Source organism: Poecilia reticulata, chromosome 9, assembly GCF_904066995.2.
Source record: "Poecilia reticulata chromosome 9, P_reticulata-male-v2, whole genome shotgun sequence".
NCBI classification, from domain to species: domain Eukaryota; kingdom Metazoa; phylum Chordata; class Actinopteri; order Cyprinodontiformes; family Poeciliidae; genus Poecilia; species Poecilia reticulata.
Genome location: NC_088838.1, coordinates 1353568 through 1376854, shown reverse-complemented (window position 1 = coordinate 1376854; position 23287 = coordinate 1353568). Strand labels below are relative to the sequence as shown.

At 38.8% G+C, this 23287-nt stretch overlaps 1 long non-coding RNA gene across 1 annotated transcript; it reads left to right on the top strand.

Moving 5' to 3' along the window:
- Positions 1-17423: 17423 nt before the first annotated feature.
- Positions 17424-22792, top strand: LOC145552976 (uncharacterized). Its single transcript, XR_014089130.1, has 2 exons — positions 17424-18672; positions 18933-22792. It is a non-coding gene; the product is annotated as an uncharacterized LOC145552976 (long non-coding RNA).
- Positions 22793-23287: the final 495 nt, after the last annotated feature.

Below are 23287 nucleotides of genomic sequence, written 5' to 3'. Positions count from 1 at the left end.
TGCTTGTCCATTTCTGGACCATCTGGCAGTGTTTTTTTGTCCAAACATGATCAAACATTATGCTGCGTTCAGGACAGGCCCAACATCTCTCCTGTAGCATGGACTTGACGTCTCTTCTTGTAATGTAGTCCTGATGTCACTGAGCTCCTGGTTGGAGGAACTTGGGGTCCATCCTGACACTGCCTCATAGCTGCCATCCTCCTAGAATGCCACCTCCTCTGCCTTCATCCATCAGCTGTTAACACAGAACAGACAATCATTATGAAACTACAGTGAAATTGTTTGGCAACTTCCAGCTTAGTATGCACACATAAGACATTAAAAAAACTAATACATTCTTACAAAAAATAAAAACTTTAATGAAAAAGAGAAAACACTTGGAAACAATTGGAAGAAAAAATAATTAAAAGCAGTTGGTAATAAATAGTAAAACATAGTTAAACAAACTGAGGCTGATAATTTGCTTTGATGGATTTTAATAAATGACAGTACTTTAATCATTCAAGAAATTGTGACATCTCTAGATAAGTAATAAATCTTACCTGCTTCTTTCTTTAGCTACATCTGGATGACTGGCTGTAGGTCCTGGATGCAGCTGGAAAACATTTTTGTGCTATGTCAATACATAGCAGAATTACATTATGTACATAAACAATATTGAAGCATAAAATATCATCAACATTCTAAAACAGTAGAAACTCACACACAGTTGCATCTCTGTCCTCATCATGGACATCAGAACGTTCCTGAAGAGTCTGATTGACACAAATGGGACTCCCATTCTGTGGAGTCTGTGGAAATAAATGTAAAATTAAAAAAATATTGTAGCAAATATATTGCTTTCTCAAAAAACATAAGTAAATAAGTTAAAATTATTCTCAACCAACCATTGTACAGTCGGGAATCAACGCAGTGATTATACATACCGGCTTCATGACTTCGTCCTCAGATCAATCCTCCGTCCGTCATTTTGTAGATCTTTACTGCTTTCCACACTCTGCCTTGCTGTACTGCGTTACAACAAAATAAATACAATAACGGGAAGATCAGTTTTCCTTACAAATATGCGAGTGTTCACTATTCACTAAATGTGAACACTAAATGTGAAATCATAACTTACTGAATTTCTGTTCGTCCTGGTGGACTCCGTAAGAGCTCCTCTGCACCGTGGTCTGAGGTCTGGCTGGTACGGCTTGGCCATTTTTCTGGTCTGAAAAAATCAAATAAGATGCAAGTATTTTTAAGAGTTTATGTAATAGAGATTACAATACAAAATCTCAACCCTACACTTGTTTCAGCATTAAGGAAACGACAGACCGCTTTCTGTAAGAAAAATACAAAGCAACTCGCCTCGCTCCATGTGCTATTTCATCCATCCATCCATCCATTTTCTTCCGCTTATCCGGGGTCGGGTCGCGGGGGCAGCAGCTTCAGAAGGGAAGCCCAGACTTCCCTCTCCCCAGCCACTTCTTCCAGCTCCTCCGGGGGAATCCCAAGGCGTTCCCAGGCCAGCCGAGAGACGTAATCCCTCCAGCGTGTCCTGGGTCTTCCCCGTGGCCTCCTCCCGGTGGGACGTGCCCGGAACACCTCACCAGGGAGGCGTCCAGGAGGCATCCTTATCAGATGCCCGAGCCACCTCAACTGGCTCCTCTCGACGTGGAGGAGCAGCAGCTCTACTCTGAGTCCCTCCCGGATGACCGAGCTTCTCACCCTATCTCTAAGGGAGAGCCCAGCCAACCTGCGGAGGAAACCCATTTCGGCCGCTTGTACCCGTGATCTCGTTCTTTCGGTCATGACCCAAAGCTCATGACCATAGATGAGGGTGGGAACGTAGATCGACCGGTAAATCGAGAGCTTCGCTTTTTGGCTCAGCTCTCTCTTCACCACGACGGACCGGTACAGCGCCCGCTTCACAGTAGACGCTGCCCCAATCCGCCTGTCGATCTCCCGTTCCCTTCTTCCCTCATTCGTGAACAAGATCCCCAGATACTTAAACTCCTCCACTTGAGGCAGGACGACCCCCCTGACCTGGAGAAGGCACTCTACCCTTTTCCGGCTCAAGACCATGGCCTCGGATTTGGAGGCACTGAGCCTCATCCCGGCCGCTTCACACTCGGCTGCGAACCGCTCCAGTGAGAGCTGCAGATCATGTTCCGATGAAGCCAACAGGACCACATCATCCGCAAAAAGCAGAGATGCGATCCTAAGGCCACCAAAACGGATCCCCTCAACACCTCGGCTGCGCCTAGAAATTCTGTCCATAAAAGTAATGAACAGAATCGGTGACAAAGGGCAGCCTTGGCGGAGTCCAACTCTCACCGGAAACGAGCCCGACTTACTGCCGGCAATGCGGACCAGACTCTGACACCGGTCATACAGGGACCTGACAGCCCGTATCAAAGGGCCCGGTACCCCATACTCCCGGAGTACCCCCCACAGGGCTCCCCGAGGAACACGGTCGAACGCCTTCTCCAAGTCCACAAAACACATGTAGACTGGTTGGGCGAACTCCCATGCACCCTCCAGGACCCCGCTGAGGGTGTAGAGCTGGTCCAGTGTTCCACGACCAGGACGAAAACCACACTGCTCTTCCTGAATCCGAGGTTCGACTATCCGACGGACCCTCCTCTCCAGGACCCCTGAATAGACCTTACCAGGGAGGCTTAAGAGTGTGATCCCCCTGTAATTGGAGCACACCCTCCGGTCCCCCTTTTTAAACAGGGGGACCACCACCCCAGTCTGCCAGTCCAGGGGAACTGCCCCCGATGTCCATGCGATATTGCAGAGTCGCGTTAGCCAACACAACCCCGCAACATCCAGAGCCTTAAGGAACTCCGGGTGGATCTCATCCACCCCCAGCGCCCTGCCACCAAGGAGCTTTTTGACCACCTCGGCGACCTCGTCCCCAGAGATTGGAGAGCCCAGCCCAGAGTCCCCATGCTCAGCTTCCTCAACAGAAGGCATGTTGGTGGGATTGAGGAGGTCTTCGAAGTATTCCGCCCACCGGCCCACAACATCCCGAGTTGAGGTCAGCAGCGCACCATCCCCATTATAAACAGTGTTGGTGCTGCACTGCTTCCCCCTCCTGAGACGCCGGATGGTGGACCAGAATCGCCTCGAAGCCGTACGGAAGTCTGTCTCCATGGCCTCTCCAAACTCCTCCCACGCCCAAGTTTTTGCCTCAGCGATAACCCGAGCCGCATGCCGTTTCGCCCGCCGGTACCCATCAGCTGCTTCTGGAGTCCCACAGGCCAAAAAGGCCCAGTAGGACTGGTTCTTCAGCTTGACAGCATCTCTCACCGAAGGTGTCCACCAACGGGTTCGAGGGTTGCTGCCGCGACAGGCACCAACAACCTTGCGGCCGCAGCTCCGATAGGCCGCCTCGGCAATGGAGGTACGGAACATGGTCCACTCAGACTCAATGTCCCCCACCTCCCCCGGAACGTGTTCGAAGTTCTGCCGGAGATGAGAGTTGAAGCTCCGTCTCACAGGGGACTCCGCCAGACGTTCCCAGCAGACCCTCACTACACGTTTGGGCCTGCCATGTCTGACCGGCTTCCTCCCCCACCACCGGAGCCAACTCGTCACCAGGTAGTGACGAGTTGGACACTCTCTTCACCCGAGTGTCCAAGACATACGGCCGCAAATCCGATGAGACGATGACAAAGTCAATCATCGAACTGCGGCCTAGGGCGTCCTGGTGCCAACTGCACATATGGACGCCCTTATGCCTGAACATGGTGTTCGTGATGGACAATCCGTGACGAGCACAGAAGTCCAACAACAGAACACCGCTTGGGTTCAGATCAGGGGGGCCGTTCCTCCCAACCACGCCTCTCCAGGTCTCACTGTCATTGCCCACGTGAGCGTTCCTCCCAACCACGCCTCTCCAGGTCTCACTGTCATTGCCCACGTGAGCGTTGAAGTCTCCCAGTAGAACAAGGGAGTCCCCAGGAGGGGCACTCTCCAGTACCCCCTCTAAGGACTCCAAGAAGGGTGGGTAATCTGAACTGCCGTTCGGCCCGTAAGCACAAACAACAGTCAGAACCCGTCCCCCCACCCGTAGGCGGAGGGAGGCTACCCTCTTGTTCACCGGGGTGAACCCCAACATACAGGCGCCCAAATGGGGGGCAACAAGTATGCCCACTCCAGCCCGGCGCCTCTCACCGTGGGCAACTCCAGAGTGGAAGTACGTCCAGCCCCTCTCAAGGAGACTGGTTCCAGAACCAGAGCCATGCGTCGAGGTGAGGCCGACTATTTCTAGCCGGAACCTCTCAGCCTCGCACACTAGCTCCGGCTCCTTCCCCACCAGAGAGGTGACGTTCCACGTCCCAAGAGCCAGCTTCTGCAGCTGAGGATCAGACCGCCAGGGTCCCCTCCCTTGGCTGCCGCCCATAGCACAATGCACCCGACCCCTTTGGCCCCTCGGACAGGTGGTGAGCCCATCGGAAGGGGGACCCACGTCTCCTCTTTGGGCTGAGCCCGGCCGGGCTTCCTGGGTAAAAGCCCGGCCACCAGGCGCTCGCCATCGTGCCCCACCTCCAGGCCTGGCTCCAGAGTGGGGCCCCGGTGACCCGCGTCCGGGCGAGGGAAAACGCAGTCCAAAGTTTGTATTCATCATAGGGGTCTTCGGGCTGCACTTTGTCTGGTTCCTCACCAGACAAAGTGCAGCCCTGTCTGCCTTGGGTGACCCTACCAGGGGCATAAAGCCCCAGACAGCATAGCTCCTAGGATCATTGGGACACTCAAACCCCTCCACCACGATAAGGTGGCAGCCCAAGGAGAGGTCCATGTGCTATTTATAAAAGCTTTCTTACCGGGAGTTCGGTCTTGTTGGACCGCTGCGGTGTCATCTGTTGTTTTCCACCGGAACATTGTTTAATAACAAAACAATAGTGAAAAGGTAACTCCGTGAAATAGGACTTTTTCCACCATTTCACACAGCGCACGGCTTTTTTCTTTCATGTTGGGTGTAGGCAGTCAGCACTCGTTACCACCAGTGCAAATCTTCCTCTGGAGTTTAATGGCGGATGCTTGACCGACTATGAAAGCTCATTACTGCCACCAACTGGACTGGAGTGTTAAAATGAAAGTTGACGGAAAAAAATACATTCTAAAAGTTATTTTTTCAAAAGTTACGTGACAGTATATTTTTATTATAATTAATTGCTAAAATGTTTTTAAATGTATATATGTTTATTTACTCAATTCTACTTTGAGCTGTCTCCCTTTTAGTTTATACAGAATATGATTCATAATCCGTGAGTTATATTTAGTGCTTAACTAACAAAACTTTTAAAAAAGAATACAAATGTTTATACTCTATCAGAAGGCATCACATACTTTCAATCATTTTGTTCTTCAATTTAAATTTGAGAGTTAAGCAACTGAATACTGAAAAATCTAGTTTCTTAAGTCCTGTATTGTGATGTGGAATGACCACTACCACTCCAACATAGCATGACTCTGGGTCTTTAAAGCAATCAGTGAACATTAACAATTTGAATATTATTCACAAAAATTCTTTATGTACAATGAACCACTCTGTAACATGTTTTTTTATTATTATTTTTGATTAAGTTGTGCAATTCCTCCCATCAGAAGATAAATCTTCAGATAGGAGGAATGTCAAAGTAAGATCACGTTTCACAAAAGTCTATTGTATGTAATCATGCACATTCTTCTTTTATATCATCAATTCAACAAAAACTAAGTTTTTCAGTGCTCCTAACACACATGTAATATATATTTTAATGGATAAGATAGATTGTTTTAATATTCTTTCTCCAAACATACTTCTTTATGGTGAACAGAAGGTAAAAAGGGTTAGCTACAAAATTAATGAGTCAAAAGGTTTTTTCTCTTCATTCAATGTTTGTTGCCAAAATTCAAATATATGCTGGCTATCGACTAACAATTTAATCAGTGAATCTTTGCTTTTTTTCTCAACTAGCCCCTCTCACGAAGACTTACATCTTCTGACACCGGGCCCCGCATATAATAACATTAACTAAGTTTAGCTGTTGGTACACTTACCTAAAGAATACAACTTGCTCGCTACACAACCAGACTCCAAGAGTTGGTCAAAACATGGTAAATTGTTTTGTTACTTTTAAAATTATCTACAACTTTTTTCCTTGGTCCTAATGATGCTTTCTGTTCAATAATGTTCACTAACAGACAGTACACCTCTTGTTATTGATAAGCTTATAAATGATTAATGTGAAGCATCAGTATGCGTTCAAGAAGATCATATCAGTCAGATTTTGTATAATATCATTTAAATCTGGAGAGACTCAGACGGACAATTAAAAGATTTAATGACAGGAATGAATAAAGTTCTTTGGCCCTCGGACCCCGGCAGCTAATTTGTGCTGAGATTTGATGTGAACTCGTTGAGCATCCCGATAACTGATTAGGGATGCTCTCCCCCGGGGCCCGACACTGGTGGTGGTGGTCGGGAAAGGGTGCCATCCTAGAGCTGAAGGATGTGGGTGGAGAAGGGGAGGTGGTGGGTTGAACGCAGCTGGGAAGCAGCTGACGGCTTGGGTGTGGATCCTTTTATGCAGAGCCTGATTGCTGATTGAATGCGCCGGTGAGGTCCAGCGCTGAGGTCGGAGATGAGCATGACGTCGATGGGCGAACGAAGGGGGTGGAGTCTTCCAGCCTGAACTTCTACTAAAGCTCCATGATTCTCAAAGGAATCACAATTATAGTTCACAAAATTATAGTTTCAGGGAACTTTGACTGTATGAAAGGAATGATTGAAATATACTATGCAAATATTCTATTTGCAGAATCCTGATAATAAAACTTCAATTGGGAACTGAATAATTAGATTACAATTAGACACAAAAGAATAGACTGTTAATTAGTAATCTTATTATGGAAATGACTAGCAAGATCTGAACAAACAAGGAACTTGACTACCTCAATGGATTTCACTCGTAATGAACCATCTGACTTTCTTTAGTCGATTAAATTTAATCTTACCATATTTTTCCCGTAGAGCAAACAGTTACTGAGTTTGAAGCGGGTCAGATGCCTCCAGCCGTCTGCTAAAGCTAGACTCCTGCGTTCCTCACTGTAAAACAAAACATTCTGCTTAATAAAAGAGTTCAAGTGAACTTCACTTAATTCTCAACAACTTGTTGTTTGTACTCATCTTAAACAAGTGGCAGGAACTTTTGGATTTTAAAAAATAGATACTTTACAAATGAATCTATTTAAGTTGAGTCTGCAACAACTAGAATAAAATAAAAAGTGAACTATTTGAAAGTAGTGAGAATTTGGGGTGGTAACTAACATTTTAACACACAGAGACATTACTCCATTTCTACTCAAGCAAACTGAGAGGTTTACAACAGTACAACTATGTCATGTAATGACATGAAGTAAATACATTGCTGCTGCTGTAAGCATATCTGACGGAGTTGACGGAATGTCAAACTACCTTAATTTATATGATGTTATTCTGAAGGAGGCCATCTTGTAGCTCATCAGGTCCATAAAATCTTTACATTTTACCAAAATTAAGCTTTTATTTCACAAAATTTCATCAAAGTTTTGTAAATTGTCAGTTATGGTATTGACACATCATGGTTTTGACAAACAACTTGGGAATAAAAAGAAGAAAAAACTAAAGAATAACATAAGCTAACCAGAGCTAACTAGCCCTCTTAGCAAAGGAAGAGAAAGGAAGTGGTCATGGGGTCCTCAGACGTTCTGGTGCCCCCAATAATGCCTGATTTTTTTACATTCTTTTCATGTCTGACGGTGTTGACAAAAACTAGGGACAAATTTCAATGGAGTTGGAAAATATATAAAAATTATTGATTTTTAATTCAATTTATTGATACTTTTATAATTATTTATATGACTACTTATACTTAATTGTCATAATATATAATTGTATTATTTATTTAATTGTTTTAAACTATTATAATGTATTGAGTTCTGCTCCTGGACAAAGGGATTTTACAGGCACCATCCACCGACTACAATGTTTAAAATAAAAAAAATGTTCAGCAAATACCAGGAAAATGTACATAAATAATATCACACTGAACACAAATCCTAATCATTAATCTCTACTGCATCTGCTCCTTAAACTGAGGTAACACTAAACAATAAATTGTTGGGTAGATAGTGTGAAAAAGAGAAGATATTAAAGACATGGTAACCTAAATGGCTGAAAATGCATCCATTATGCTTTCCAAACCGTTGCTATTTGGTCAGTTTGATTTCAGAAGAGCCGATGACATTTTTTATTACAGAAACATAAAATTGACTCATCTTTAAGATGACTAAAACAAGACTCACTGCGTACACTGATGGCGATGAGTTCAGCCAAAAGTAAAACATTCAGGATTCCCAAAGCCACACAGAGGCAGAGCCTCTCTTTGCTCGAACCTTAACAAAAACCTGAACCTTAGCAAAATGTAATTAAATACATACTAGATTTATCTGAAACGTTATTCTTACCTGTGTGATTAGATGCAATTTGTCCAACAGGTTCCATGACGACGTAAATGTCCTCCATCACTTCCGACTCAGTGCTGCTTTAAACATTGACTATAAAATCCACTGCAGTCGTGGAACTAAGTGAAAAACTGTGGGAAAGAGGTGAGACGTCTGATGTTCAACATAAAAAGTAACATATTTTAGAGATAACCGTCAAATTAAGAAATTCATGAGTGTATTATTTCAGTATTATTTTCTTAAATATCGTACACAACATAAGATTCTTGAAGGTTTCAATAGTTTCATAAGTTCACAATTGCTGATTTGGTTCTGTATCAATGAATATTTATTTCTCCTTTGTTTTCCTTCAGCTCAGTTAATCCTCATAATAAACATGTTACACTTTTCCATTAGTGAAGAAAATAATTGACTTTTACATTCATGCACAACTTTGCAGCCTGCCGTATGGTATCAAAAATTAAAAATAGTTTTAAATCACTGATATAAGTATGAAAAATATCTGATATAAGGATATTGTGATGTTCCTGCTCCTTGTGTCCAGACATAGTTTCTAAAGGGTAATAAATTGTTGGAGCAGATGACTGGTTCTCTCCTTGGGATCGTATGGATCCAACAGTTTTACGAGTCTCATTCTGTCCTGATAACTAGTCATAGTCTTTCTCCCAGTAAATACAACGATCATCTTTGTATTTTTATTTCTAAATCCTTGTTTAACCCTATTCCTTGTCTTCTGACTGTCTCACTCCAGTAGCAGAAACACTGACATTAAGAAACCACAATCCCTGAATTGCATTATCAAACTTCTATAACCGCTGGATCAAATAATTATGAAATTGTACATATTTATTCATAGTTTAAAGATATATACATTTAGGACTGCCGTTTAGTAAAAAGCTGCATGAGCTGTCTACTAGTGTCTAAAACTCAGTCACCATGTGTTCTCATCTTCTGAGGGAGATCAACAATTTGACAAACAGTTTGTTTTGTGAAGCACCGCCTCACTGGGAGGGAAGCGAAAGGCTAACATGCCAATCAGGTGCAAGTTAAGCGGGTTAAAGTAAGAGAAACCAGATACTGCATTCATAGAATGAAGAAGACCAGCTAGCAAAGCTTTCACAGAATGAATTCTGTAGAATATCAGAGTGCAGGAAATACAGGATAGAAGATTTGACTGAATCAAGACACTGTCCAGAAGTTCAGACTGGGAAGCTAAATGGAAAATTGCTAGCCAAGTATGTGGAGCAGGAAAATAGGTTGTAGTTACTTAAATTTATCCAAACCAATTGTCTCAAAAGATTCAATTACTGCAACATGTAAAAGACAAGTGTAGGTACATTGTGTGATTTTGGCAAACAATATTCTTAAACTCATCCGAAATATTATTTAATGTAAAATGTATTTTACTTTATGCTTACAGCAGCAGCAATGTATTTACTACATATCATTACATGACATAGTTGTACTGTTCTAAACCTCTCAGTTTGCTTGAGTAGAAATGGAGTAATGTCTGTGTGTGTTAAAATGTTAAACAGTTACCACCCAAAATTCTCACTACTTTCAAATAGTTCACTTTTTATTTTATTCTAGTTGTTGCAGACTCAACTTAAATAGATTCATTTGTAAAGCATCTATTTTTTAAAATCCAAAAGTTCCTGCCACTTGTTTAAGATGAGTACAAACAACAAGTTGTTGAGAATTAAGTGATGTTCACTTGAACTCTTTTATTAAGCAGAATGTTTTGTTTTACAGTGAGGAACGCAGGAGTCTAGCTTTAGCAGACGGCTGGAGGCATCTGACCCGCTTCAAACTCAGTACCTGTTTGCTCTACGGCAAAAATTTGGTAAGATTAAATTTAGTCGACTAAAGAAAGTCAGACGGTTCATTACGAGTGAAATCCATTGAGGTAGTCAAGTTTCTTGTTTGTTCAGATCTTGCTAGTCATTTCCATTGTAAGATTACTAATTAACAGTCGATTCTTTTATGTCTAATTGCAATCTAGTTATTCAGTTCCCAATTGAAGTTTTATCAGGATTCTGCAAATAGAATATTTGCATAGTATATTTCAATCATTCCTTTCATACAGTCGAAGTTCCCTGAAACTATAATTTTGTGAACTATAATTTTGATTCCTTTGAGTATCATTATATTTTACAAAATCTGACTGATATGATCTTCTTGAACGCATATGCTTCACATCAGAGGTGTACTGTCTGTTAGTGAACATTATTGAACAGAAAGCATCATTAGGACCAAGGAAAAAAGTTGTAGATAATTTTAAAAGTAACAAAACAATTTACCATGTTTTGACCAACTCTTGGAGTCTGGTTGTGTAGCGAGCAAGTTGTATTCTTTAGGTAAGTGTACCAACAGCTAAACTTAGTTAATGTTATTATATGCGGGGCCCGGTGTCAGAAGATGTAAGTCTTCGTGAGAGGGGCTAGTTGAGAAAAAAAGCAAAGATTCACTGATTAAATTGTTAGTCGATAGCCAACATATATTTGAATTTCGGCAACAAACATTGAATGAAGAGAAAAAAACTATATAAAACCTGAATGACCATTCAGTTTGATAAATATTTACACAGAGCATCATTCAATAAATCGCTAGAAATCCAAGTGCTCACATGAAAACATCTAAATAAAAAATACAAATTGTACTAAATATTTTAATACAGACTGATGGTTCACATTGATCATTTATAAGTTCTTAGTATTGGAACCTTAACAACTATGGGCGTACTATATTTTGTTAGTGAACACACTTAAGCATGTAAGATAACAGATGGAAGGAAAGAATCATTAGTGTCAAAAAAACAAACAGCGTATAAGTCAGAGACAAAAACTGTAGATAATTTTAAAGGTAACAAAACAATTTACCATGTTGGAGCAACTCTTGGAGTGTGGTTGTGCACTGTAAAAACGTTAAACTTTGGGGAAAACTGAAAGATAAATATTAGTAGCCTAACATGGGCCTGTTTAGTCCCTGTCACATATTCTTAAGAAATACATTTACAGATGAGGAACTTTTACTGAAATGTATCACACTAGCAGGTGCTGAAGAAAAAAAATCTATGTAGTTAAAAATAGTGCAGTAAAACAGTTAAACTGTTGTTTTCATTCAGAAGTTTTTACCCGCTCTTATGCAGGGACACCCTGCCCCCCCGCTCACACACACACACACACACGCACACACACACACCCACAAATGGTATGGTGTGCTGAGGAGGGTAAAGGTCAGTCCTCTTCCCTTGTGAGATGGTCAAAAGCAGAGAGGTTTTTTGTTCAACTTTAAAAAAAGCACCGGCAGCATTTATTATTATTATTTTTTAATCATCCCTTATATGCCTATCCCGAGTTGGTCGTGTCAGCTCACACAAATGGTGTGGTAAATCTATAGGCTGCTTTATGCTCGGGGACACACACACACACAATTGCCTTGGTGTGCAGGGCCAGGGTCACTCTGCTTTGAATGTTTTCAAGATCTCCACCCAACCGGCACACACGCACTTGCCAATATTGGCAATATTGTTTGGAATATAATATATTTATTTATTTATTTATTCGCTTGGTTTGGGATATACTATATTTATTTATTCACTGCTAACTTACAAGTAAAATATTCCGTTTCTATTGGGTAATTCAAAGTGTAAATAAAGTAAAGACTTTATTTACAAAGGTTCAGGGAGGGGATTCAATCACGAGATGGTCACGAGGTGGGACATCCGGTCACGAGGGGTGGGGGCGAGGGGTTTGATATCAATTAATATCAATTAATTAAGGGCATCAATCAATCATCCAATTAAAATTTGACAGAAGGGTGTCTATATGTCTCTCTGACCTCTCCACTGATTTGAGGAAGAGTTGTCTCATATCCACAGGTAGCGTTGATGTCAAAGTTCACCTCCAGCCATTGAATCTTTGTCTCTAAAAACTGAAGTCGTTGTAGAATACTGCTAATGTCCTTGGGGTTGGATGGGGGCATTTTGCCCTAGTTCAACTTGGGGGTGAAGAAAAGTAAGGTAAAAATAAAAGTGAGAAAATCTCCTGGTCCTTAGGTTTGAAGTAATCCAGTTATGATGTCGATAATGTGAATAAAACCATAAAAATTGTGACTTTAAAAATAATTCACAAGCAAAGTTATCAATAAGGACGGGAGAGAGCAGGATAAGCTGTTCCTCCTTCAGCTGCCAGGCAAAGGATAATAAATAGTAAAAGATTATTAAGGCACTTAAAAATTCATACATATTCATTCATATTTTGTTCACTTAAAGTATACTTTTATTTAATATATTAAAAGTGTATTTTGGTACAATTATGTTAAAGTGTGTTTAAAGTTCTAATTTCGAAATTGGTACAAGTGTATTTTTAGTATATTTCAGATATACTTATAGGTAGTATACTTAATATTTAGTATACTTAAAGTGTACTTTCACAAATTTAAGTATGTTTGAAGTATAATAAAGTATACTTTTTTTCACCTGGGTGCTCTATAAAAAAAAGGTTTTCCTTTGTGCGTGTGTGTTTTCCACTGCTCAGGGTTTCAGTTTATGATCTTATTAGAATTTCTCTCTCTCTCTCTTATTCTGGTGTATTGGTCCTGCAATATATTTTATAATACACAGATTTATCCTCTTCCAATTGACTGTTGATTAAAGTAAAATTACACTCTCTGTTTCAAACTACGAAATATGTATATTTATTTATTTATAGTAAAACTGTATTGGAATTAACTTGGTTACTTTGTCATAAAGCAAGGAACAAGTAATTTTTCTGTTTTTTTTGTTGTTTTTTTTTTTTTTGCTTTGCTGATCCAACAGTTAGATGTCCTAAACTACAGATACAACAGTGTAAAAATTGCCATTCTAGAAGTAAAAATGTAGGAAATTGTGGTTTGTACACAAAAATAATTATGCAGTCGTTGTGCATCCCCACATTAAGAGTGCTTTTTGCTTCAATTTTGGAGAGTGATTTTGAGTCACAAATAATACATTTGTGGCTCAAAAATATGGTGAAAAAAGGCTAAATGATGGAGGAATGGTTCAAGAAATCAAATATGTTATGTACATAACTGTATTGTGTATTGCACAGATTTCCTTTGTATAAGCAGTGGTTTGCAAAAGTATTCATACCCCTTGAACTTTTCCATATTTTGTCACATTACAACTACAAACATGAATATAGTTCATAAACTTATAAATGATTCAATACATTTTTTACAAATAAAAAACTGAAAAGTGTGATATGCAAAATTTTCAGTGCTCATGAGTCAATACTTTGTGGAACCACATTTCCTGCTAATACGGCAGAAAGTCTTTTAGGGTTTGTCTCTACCAGCTTTGCTCATTCTTTTTTGAAAATAAGTTTCAGGTCGGTCAGATTAGATGAAGAATGTTTGTGAACAGCGGTTTTTAGATCTTTCCACAGATTGTCGATTGAGTTTAGGTCTGGTCTTTGACCTTTGCCATCCTAATATGCATATGTTTTGTTTTAAATACTTCCATAGCCATGGCTTTACGTATAAGGTGAACCTCCATCCGAGTCTCAAATCTACGGAAGCGCACTGCTATCACGCAGGGGGGAAAAAATCTAGCGCTATCACGTTATAACGTGATGGGTATTGTTGAGACGCTTTACCAAGGTCGAGAAAGAGTCAAACGCTGTTAGACAAAGGCCCATAGTAAAAAGTTACATGTTTGATTCTGTTAGACACCAAGGTCCATTTCTCACGAAAAAGAAACGTTTTCCCAGGCCACAGAGACATGGTGTGATTTCAGGGAGTGTCTTCAGTCCATATAATCAGCTGCCCTCCTCTTTCTCCTCAGACGCTACAGACTTTTTAGAAACTCTTCTCGGATGTAATGGTAAAAGCGTCTCCTTTCAGCGCTGAAAGTGAATAAAATAAGTAAAGTCTGAATGCTTTTCTTGGCTGATTTTATGCTCCGTGTGTCAATACAAATTATGATTCATCGATCGGGATTTCCATTCCCAACAGTTGGTAGCAGAGGATGGTTTTGTGTTGACACATGAGCGGAGATTGGACTGGCCGTTCAGGCGCAGGCTTTCCGGAACAGTACTCTGGTGTGGGGCCCACATGAAAGGTAAGGACATTTGTTCCTTAATAATACACCACTGTACTGTTTCTCAGGTCTGTATAAATTTCAGTTATCAGCCGTTGTCTGTACTGTTTCCCAGGGTTGTCTAAATTTCATACATTTCTGTTCAAATTCATGTTTAACTGTTCATAGGAGTATAGACAAGAAAAAGTAGATTTAGGTGTGAAGAAACAGTAGTTTTTAGGTATGAAGAAATAAAGTAGTTTTTAGGTGTGGAGAAATAAAGTAGTTTTTAGGTGTGGAGAAATAAAGTAGTTTTTAGGTGTGGAGAAATAAAGTAGTTTTTAGGTGTGGAGAAATAAAGTAGTTTTTAGGTGTGAAGATTTAGGTGTTAAGGTTGATTGGCTTGCAGTGGGAACTGGCCGTCCCCCGCTTTTCCTGGACGCGGGAAAAGTTCAGGCTAGGTTTTGTCGGTTTTATCCTCGGGGAGTACTGCCCTCGGAAAAGAACGCGGTAGCCAATCTGGGACTTACTCAAGAGACACAAAAAGTGTTGAGAGGGTCCACCATAGGACAAGTATGAAATAAGGTTGATCGCGATCTGATCCTCTATAGAATAAGAGTTGAAAGAGGACAAAAATAGGAGCTGAAAAGTGTGGATCCATTTCTGTGTAAAGCTGTGTGTGTCTGTCAGCTGTGTGTGTAAGCTTCTGCTGAGCAGCCGTATGTGTTAAATGTACTCTTTTCTGTTTATGGTAATGTGTTTTAAAACCATGGTAAACCTTGGGAACTATAATCAGTGGGAGGTTTTTGATTTTATCTGTGGTTGTTGACAATTCTTTCTGCTGCGTTTGATTTCCTCGCCGGTGCGAGCAAAACAAAAAAAAGAGGTGATTTTTGAAACCTAAATTTTGAGCCTAAAAGAGAGAGTGAACTTGAAAAGGAAAAAATACGATCCAAAGTGGGGCATCAGGTCATAGATTACACTCTGAGAGCAAATAGAAGCATTAATAACTTATTTGGCAGAGCATGATGAATATCAAAATAAGGGAAAAAGAGAAAAACTAAATAAAAAGGATAGAATACCTGGTGCAGATGAAAGGAGGCGACCTGTTAAACAGACAGCCTTCGGGTAATACTGGCTGGAAGGAATAAATGACGCTAAGGGAAAACTGATTGGAACTAAACTAATCTGGCACAATCACTTTTTCACATGTGGTAAAATTAACTATATGAAAGATGAATGAAATTACAAAACAGGTAAAATTAAAACAAAATAAAGTGACATCTAATGTGTTGAAGTTTTTGAAACTCAGCTTAGCTGTAGAGGGGTTTAAATTTAAACTTAATGAAACTTGAAAAATTGAGGTTTATAGCAACTTGAACTTTATCATGGACTAAACAATATTTTCTCTCTTATTATCTATCAAACAGGATTTATTTTCATTTGAAACTTGGTCACCTTAAAATACATAAAGAGGGAACTGATTGGTAAATAATATGAGTATGTGTTTGAGTTCAAGGGTGATTATGAAACAGCTCTAGATTCAATTACATTGGTTGCAACATATTCTTGTCTCAAAGACAATTAATGATTCTAAATCTAAATAATTCGGTTACCTCATTTCAAAGTGGGAAATAATACATTTGAAAAGGAGTAATCACATTTCAGCTTTGGTTTAAAACCAGATAGCATTTATTACGAGACTGTTTCATTTAGTTTGACGTGTTTTATTTTCTTTTCATTTTTATTAATATGATTGTTGTTTTGATATTCTAATAACAAAACTAACTAACTTACTAACTAACTGCTGCTTTCGAAACACTTGCATGTCTTGGTAGAAAGGCACAAATTGGATATGATGAAACTTCTAAAGTGGATATGATTGATTATGTAAAAACAAACTGATTGGACAACAATGGGCTCACAACACTTGTGTGCCTTAAATTTTGATTGAATTGATGCATAAATTCAAGTCCAACAGAACATTTGATTTGAAACGCAATGACATCTTACAGTACTGCATAATATTTGTCTACATTTTTTTCTCCTCTGCCACAAAAAAAATCTGATCAATTTTTCTTTTGTCAGTTCAAAATAAACATTGACACGGCCTTTTAGCAAAGCAATCCAAATTCTGATCTGAACTCTTTAAAATAATAAAACTTTTGGCCTTTGCAGTACAGTTTCAGTTGGACATTTTAGAAAAAGAATCTCTGAAAAATATTTCTGAGAACAATAGAAATGTTGTTGTCAGAAATGTTTGTTTTCTATTTACATACGAAAACAAAAGGGTGAAATGGTAAAAGATAAACATAAAACTTAATAAAGATAAAACATTTCTGATAAAACTTTACATTTAGAACATCTGATAGTCTACTTTCAATTCTAGATAGATGATTTGGAAAACTTGTAAAACCCTGTAAAATTTTAGTTTGGAGAAAAGTAAATGCAAAATCATTTTCCAATTTTTAAATTATATCAACAGGGGGTGGAGAAGAAATAAACTAATTCCTAGTTGGTTTAAAGATACGGTTAATTATGAATGTATTCATTTGACATTGGTATATTGTGAGTTCATTTAATGAGCTCTTATACTGGGCCTTCCTGCATGACTGAAATACAGAGTTATAGAGAAGCTCTTACTAAATTAACAATTGGTTATATAAAATTGAATAGCTTCAATCAATATCTATGCCATGTTTATTTTCAGATTGATGGTTTCCTGCATCACCTCTAATTTTAATTGTATAAAGTTACAGTTGGATTTAATTGTTATATTGAGAACATTTTGGTTAAAAGTACTTTAAATTCTACGGAGCCCAAAGGGACATGGAGAAAAATTCTGACAAAATGTGAACAATTTTTTTTCTAAAAAGAAAATACATAAATACAACACTCAGCAGTTTTGAAAAATATCAGGATAATGGTAATATTTTCATTAATGGAATAAAGAATAACTGATTACAGTTTTCTTTTGACCTAAATTATTAAGGAAATTTAACTGGTTGTCTTAAAGTGTGGCAATATCACAAGGATGCTTTTGTGTAAAATTGTACAATATTGAATTAATTATTTTACATATGCATTTGAATAACCATAGATGAAAAGTGTATGAAGCTGGAAATACTAAATTTTGTCAAAATGTTTAATAATTTCTTAGTTTGATTTTTGAAAGGAGTTGGGTCTACAACCAGTTAATTCTGAAACATCTGAGGGTGAATCATCTTAATGCATTTCTATTTTATCTTTTGAGCTCAGACTGAGGCAGTGGACGTTATCTGAGCCGCTCCAGTGACCCTGAGCCTGGCTGAAACAAAAGAAAAGAAACAAAAAAGAGGCAACTCTACATCACAAGCTACAGAAAAGACAGTTAATTTATAATTATGTGAGCAAAAGGGGCACACACTTTTATTTTCTTAATTTACTTTGTTTTTACTCTAGCAGTTCTGCTTCCTGTGGTCTGACGGGGACCATGGGGGCCGGGTTTTGCGGGTTCAGGGCCATGCGAGGAGAAAAGGCATCAGCCCTCTGCTGTTCTTAGCCACGCCGACTTGGACATTTGCACTTTCTACACCTATGAATTGTACCATCTTCTGGACTGCTGTTTGAGGGCAAAGACCTATTGGACGATTCTTACAGCTTCTACAGAGGTCAGTGAGGTTGGATTTTTCCTGTTGTCACATGAGGACGAATTGCAGCTTGCAGGATCTCGCATTGGATGTTTGACTGTGATCTCTGAGGACACACCTGGCTAAAGGACGAGACCCAGGCGTGATTTGTGAGGGTCTCCTATGGCAGAAAAGACCACCGGATTCTGCCCGACGTGATACGGAGGTTTGAAAACAATGACATGCTGTATCTCTCCGTCCCTCCCTCGCTCTCTCAAGGGGGGCCACACACTTTGTCCAGATTTTTCTGCACAGCGGGACTGAATGCTGCCCTGAACAGCTTCTGATGGGGCAAATGGAACATCACATGTAAAGTCATCCTGAGACTCAGAGGCGGTCCTGCTTGTCTGTTGCCATGGTTGGTCCTGGGTTCTTACGTCTCTGGTCATGTGGTTTGGACTCCGGGGCCCCTGGGATTCCACTCAGTCTACAGGTTGGAGACAAAATGGCTGCCAACAAAACTTGGTAGTTTTTAATGGTTTTTCTTGAATTTTTGAGTTGTGTGATGCCACTTTTTCTCACCTTAGTTTAATTTACAGCACATTCATGGTCTACTGCCTTTGCATTCTGACCTCTATCTGATCCCCAGGATAAGTTTAATGGTACAAGTGAAGGCCCGATGCAGCAGGGTGTTAGAACTCTGCAGCTTACAGAAATATTTTGTTTGCCTGAATGATTATAACTCTGATTGTCCAACATCTGGCTAATGTGTTTTTCTCCTCCAGCATGACAACGATTGAAAAAGGATAAAAGTACGGTAAAAAATGTTAATTTCCTAATTTACAAAAACACAACCAGCCACACTTCAAATACAAAAAAGAATAGTCTAAAATCTATTTGGCTCAAATTACAGTGGCTACAAATATGAGGACTAGTATTTCAAGTTTTGATTTAAGTTTATTTGAATCCATTTCAAATCTTAGGAAAATTACTCTTCAGAAAATTACTGAACCAAATGATGGGTTTACTGCACATATTGTCAATCAAATATTCAATTCTTTCACTGAGGTGTAAACACCCTGTTTAAATTAAACCCAACTGTTATAGTTAGCAATGAAAGAAATGTGGGCTAAATGATTTGAGTGGGTTTCTTAGGAGTTTCTGTACCGAAACATTAAACAGTGTTTCAATACAGAAACAGGGGGAGATGCATGGAATGAATCTAATCTACAAATTGTGAGTTAATCTGATCTATTGAGAAATGTTTCAGTTTTGGGCTTCAGCAAAATATAAGAGGTTAAATCAAAATTCACAAATGTTTTAACTATTCGAATGAGTTTCCAAAGTAATACTGAATATTCTGAATTGAATACATTAAAATTAACAATGATGTCATGTGTCAAATAGATTTCTACAAAATAGAGTTGTTTAAAACAGGGAATAAATTGTTTGCTTCTCTCTGGCTATAATTCAAAATAATTTGTTTAACCAAGTCATGCAGAAAGGTCTAACCTGAAAATTATATAATTTAATAAATCTAGTTGTATCAAATTTCTCCCCAAAACTGCCAAAAACATTGATAAATATGATAAACACTACAAAAGAGGGTAATTCAGTTAAATAAATATTTTATAGAAGGGTTTCGAAAGAACCAATTTTTCAAAAGGTAAAAGTGTTGAACTTTTGGGATTTAAAACCATAAAGTCACTTTAATATGGAGTGACAGGGTTAACTTTATTCTTGTAAAAAAAAAAAAAAAAAAAAAAAAAACCAGGCTAATTACATGAGGTTTTAAAATGAGAAGAAAATACGAAGATTCAAAGTAAATTGGTCTAAATTGGGATTTACAAATGAGCAATTATGGAACTGCTTAAAGCGGGTCAAACAGATTGACAGAATTAAGCTAAAGATCTAGTGCAATATGTAACTATTGATTCAAGGTCTGTCTAAAATGTCTAAACATTTCTCATAATCATAATTTACAGTTTTTGGTTTGAGACAAAACAGGGTTATCTTTTATGACATGAATGGAATATATTACAAAGGATCTTAAATTAACACGTATCATTAACTTTTCACACTATTGACAATATGTTACAAGCCTTTAGTATAGCGGGTTACTTCTTATTAAATGAGGACTATTTGATTGAACTTGATTAAAATAAAAGCAAAACATTTATGTATGGTTTAAATTTTCTGCTAAAGTTTCTATTAGGGATAATTCATACATTTCAAATGATATTTCTTTGATAAAACATACTGTGGGCAGTTTTGCACATTCATTTTATAATCTGATCTTTACATGATTTTTTGTTTGGTTTTTGATTTTGTCTGATCCTGTGAATATCCAACACTTAAAACAAGCAAAGCTATTTTTGAAGGTTAAAATATGTTACTTACTTTAAGCATTTCTTTAACTATTATTAAGAGGAGAACTTAAATAACAAATGTCATTGATTTATTGATGCTCTATTGGCTTAGTATATATATTTAAAAAAACTACCTGATCTTCAGCTTCAAGGAGCAGCCTTTTAAAAAAAAAGAAGAAAGAAAAAACATGATGATGCACAATCTGAAAGAATCGTCCTCCTTGCTCTCCTCATCACCTGTGGATGCTGCTGTTCCCTGCCTGAGGTCCTTGGCTGTTCAGTGCATCACCTCCAACATAGAGAAGAGCAGTGGTACCAATAGAACCCCACCTGCCTATCAGATGGTTTCCCAGAACCAAAAGACGACCGTGGAGCTCCAGCTTTCCAGAGTTTAAGGGCAGTACTAGTATCTAGTGACAAAAATAGATGCTTTCCTTCACTTTAATTTTCTTTATATAATCCATTGATTTCCCTTTTTGTTGTGTTTTTTGTGTTGCAGAATGAAGTCCAATCCTTTCTGGGTGTGCCAGGATGTGAGACTGTGGGCGCCTTCCACGATTGGTGGACCAGTTTACAGCTGAAACGCCACTGAAGCCTCGCTGGCCTGTCAGGGTTTCCCATCGAGCTGCGCCGGCTCAACATCTGGACACACGCAGAAACTGATTTGACGTTGATAGGTCTCGCTATAGAGAGACTGATATGATTAAACTTTATTACTATTACATTTTACTTAGAAAGCATTTTTACTTGTTTCCTCATCATAGTTCATTCATACCAGTATATTTTGACTGTGCTGCCTTGATCCTGATTTATTGGTTTGCTGTTTAGTGTTAGTTGTATGTTCTGTGCCTTTCCATTTTCATTACTTCTAAGCTTTTCTTACCATTTCATTTAACATTGCATCCTTTCTGTGGTTCATTAACTTTTAAATATTACCTTTCAAATAAGTTTGGTTTATCAACGTACTAATAGATCGCTTTACGCATTATTCCTTATTGCTTCATTGACATTAAAGAATAATATCTTAACATTTCTAATTTTACATTTTATTAACGTTTCAGTAATATCTACCTTTTATTCATTTTACCTTTTATTAAATTTGGTTCCTGTTTTAGTTCTTAACTTTTAAAACATATATTAATCTAACATTTTATTGACTTTTTGCATGTTACCTAACACTTTATTGATTTTGCATTTTAGTAACTCTTACTCATTTACATTTTATTCATTTGAAAATATTAACCCAACACTTTATCTCTTTTGGCATTTTATTAAGTTTTGAAATACTATCCTGACCCTTCATTCAATTTGCATTGTAGTGCATTCTAACAATTCCCTCAATATAACTTTTAACCATTTCATGTGTCATTAAATTTAACATTCATCTCTTTTAACTTTTATTACTAAAGAAAAAACAGAAAACATTTTCGGATTTTGCTTTTTTACAGTTCTTTAACCTTCTATGGCATAGTGTTGACCTGAGCTAATACCAACCAAAAACAAACAAATCTGGTTTTAAAATAAATAAATCAAAAATGAAATTAAATAATTTACGGTCCAAAATTAAGATTGATGTGTAATTGAAGATGACGAAGCTCTGACAAAACTGCAAAAAAATATTTTCTCCCACCACAAAAAAAAAACAGTCATGCCATGGTGGGTTGACCTATGTTCCTCCAAATTTAACACTCTAATATCCTTTAACAATTTTCTTTCTTTACATGTTCTTTATTAGCTTGTAAGGGGGACATTGTGATTGCGATCCACCGCCTAAGAGGCATAGGGGTGCCCTGTCCGTTTTTACCCCCAAAATTGACATGAAATGAAATGAAATGAATGAAAGACAACATCAATACTTGAAATGAAGCTATGTATATCAACATCTGCAAAAGCCTCGGGGGATGTTTTCCGGAAGGGACAGTGTCTACTCTAGGGTTTGTCTTCCCTTTTTTGGGCTCTTTTAGAGCCCAACAGGGGGAATGTTGAGACGCTTTACCAAGGTCGAGAAAGAGTCACACGCTGTTAGACAAAGGCCCATAGTAAAAAGTTACATGTTTGATTCTGTTAGACACCAAGGTCCATTTCTCACGAAAAAGAAACGTTTTCCCAGGCCACAGAGACATGGTGTGATTTCAGGGAGTGTCTTCAGTCCATATAATCAGCTGCCCTCCTCTTTCTCCTCAGACGCTACAGACTTTTTAGAAACTCTTCTCGGATGTAATGGTAAAAGCGTCTCCTTTCAGCGCTGAAAGTGAATAAAATAAGTAAAGTCTGAATGCTTTTCTTGGCTGATTTTATGCTCCGTGTGTCAATACAAATTATGATTCCATTCCCAACAGTATCTTGTAAAAACGTGACGGTTATCTTGTAAAAACGTGAGTTACCTTGTTAAAACGTGATACTTGTATAAACGTGATAATTTTATGTTCAGGAAGTGGCGGTAATATTCTAGGCTAGTACAGTGGCTAACAGGAATTGGTCGAGTTTCCCTACATGTTTGGTCTGAAACATGGAGAGATACGGTTGCTGCTTTGCACTGTGATTGAAACCATTAATAGCATGCGCACTCGGAGCAGGATCCTAAACAGAACGGGACTGCACAGAAGGAAACCTCGGTCCGATTAGCTGTTGCTGCTCTCCTAACTGACAGTCTGGATCGAACCTGAAGTTGGCTTCCGATCAGTGGCGCAACTACACAGTATTCAGGTGGATGCGAAAACGTAGATTGCCCCCCCAGGGAAGGAACGACGCTCACTCCCCATACGCCCCCC